Source organism: Oncorhynchus clarkii, chromosome 25 (assembly GCF_045791955.1).
Source record: "Oncorhynchus clarkii lewisi isolate Uvic-CL-2024 chromosome 25, UVic_Ocla_1.0, whole genome shotgun sequence".
Classification (NCBI taxonomy): domain Eukaryota; kingdom Metazoa; phylum Chordata; class Actinopteri; order Salmoniformes; family Salmonidae; genus Oncorhynchus; species Oncorhynchus clarkii.
The window spans coordinates 3405874-3408379 of NC_092171.1; positions in this window are offsets into that span (position 1 = coordinate 3405874).

Here is a 2506-nt window from a genome sequence, read left to right on the forward strand (position 1 = left end):
CTGTACACATATATTTTTGTTCAGTATATTTCAATCTGTGGCAATATCTATAGCCACTAGTGGCAAACGGTTTACCAGAAGCCATTTCTGTTGAAGACCAATCAGATGGCTTAAAAACATCTGTTGGAAAATGGAAACCTAGCTGCCTACCAAAGTCATCCTGTGAGTGTCTTAAACTGGTGCTGTGATTTTCAAGACCGTGATGAGAAATGTTTTCCATTAGATTCCACAGCCACAAAGTCAAAATTGGCAATATACAGTATGTGCTTTTCAACCATGATAAACAATGGGTGAAATTAGTGGAAGGGAGGGGTTTGGCCAAGAGTTGTAGTTGGTGAAGAAGGAAACTTCACTTCCTTCCTAGGCAAAAAGGCAATCACAATTGTTAACGGCATCCCCGCGAGCATTCCACGTAGTTTGATATGTTTGGTGTTAAGGTTTTCTTCCGTCGAAAGAGAGGAGGACCAAAAGGAAGCGTGGTTATTTGTATACATCTTTAATTAATAAAGCTGAAACCACAAACAGTATACAAAAACGTGAAAACCCGAAACAGCCCTATCTGGTGCAAACAGAGACAGGAACAATCACCCACGAAACACTCAAAAATATGGCTGCCTAAATATGGTTCCCAATCAGAGATAACGATAAACACCTGCCTCTGATTGAGAACCACTCTAGGCAACCATAGACTTACCTAGACAACTCTACTATGCCACAATCCCATAACCTAAAAAACCCCAAGACAAAACACACCACATAAATAACCCATGTCACACCCTGGCCTGACCAAAATAATGAAGAAAAACACAAAATACTAAGACCAGGGAGTGACATTTGGTATGGTTACATAAGACAAATGGTTACTTAAAACCTGTTGGGGCAAGGCGTTCAACTGAAAAGGTGGCGCAGGGAATTCAAAAATAATCTTTCGAAATATTTAACTTTAACACATTAACAAGTCCAGTACCTCAAATGAAAGAAAAACACCTGGTTCATCTACCCATCCTGTCAGATTTAAAAAAATGTTTTACAGCGAAAACACAACATATATTTACGTTAGACCACCACCAAACCAAAGAAAAAACGCAGCCATTTTGTCCAGCCAAAGATAAAATCACAAAAGCAGGATTAGAAAAAAATGAATCACTGACCTCTTGAAAATCTTCATCAGATGACAGTCATATGACATTTTACACAGTATATTTATGTTTTGTTCGATAATATGCATTTTTTTTATCCAAAAATCTCGGTTTACATTGACGCCATGTTCAGAAATTCCTCCAAAAAATAATTATAGAAAGCTACGCCAGATAACAGAAATGCTCATCATAAACTTTGACTAAAAATACATGTTCTACATATAATTAAAGATACACTGGTTCTAAAATGCAACCGCTGTGTCAGATTTTTTTTAAACGTTACGGAAAAAGCCTAACATTGCAATAATCTGAGACGGCGCTCAGACGTAAGAGTATTTCTCCACCATGTTGGAGTCAACAGAAATACGAAATTACAACATAAATATTCCCTTACCTTTGATGATCTTTCATCAGAATGTAGTGCAAGGAGTCCTAGTCCCACAATAAATCGTTGTTTTGTTCCATAATGTCCAATACTAGTGTCCAAGTACCTGCATTTGCTATCACTTTCAGCTCACGTGCCCAAAATTGACTGCTGGTCCAAGATAACTTGCACGAAAACTTCCAAAAGATATATTCCAGGTCAAATAAACTGGTCAAACTAATTACAGAATCAATCTTCAGGATGTTATTATCATATATATCCAATAACGTTTCAACCGGATCATTCGTTTTCATCTGGGGCCGAATGGAACAGCCGTAGCACCCACAGAGAGATGCGCCACAGCAAAATGGCATTCTGTTGCGACACTGACTATTTTCCCTCCCATTAGGTCAAAGTTCACAGCAAATGCTCCATTACACTTTCTACTGAATGAGGACATCTAGTAGAAGGCGTAGGAAGTCCAGATCCATATCTTGTTGGGAAAGGAGGGGGCGATGACGTCAAAGTTGCCCCAACTTTCAGAATTTCAAAACTTGGTTGGAAGATTGCCTGCCCTATGAGTTCTGTTATACTCACAGACATAATTCAAACAGTTTTAGAAACTTCAGAGTGTTTTCTGTCCAATAGTAATAATACTATGCATATATTAGCAATCTAGGACAGAGTTTGATGCAGTTCACTATGGGCACGCAATTCATCCAAAGTGAAAATACTGGACGCTACCATCCCACCTGACCAACATCCGGTGAAATTGCAGAGCGCGAAATTCAAATGACAAAAATCGTCATATTTAACATTCATGAAAATACAAGTGTCATACATCATTTAAAAGCTTAACTTCTTGTTAATCCAGCAGCTTTGTCAGATTTCAAAAAGGCTTTACGGCGAAAACACACCATGCAATTATCTGAGGACAGCGCCCCGCACACAAAAGCATTCGATAAATGTTCCAACAAAGCAGAGGCATCAAGTCAGAAATATC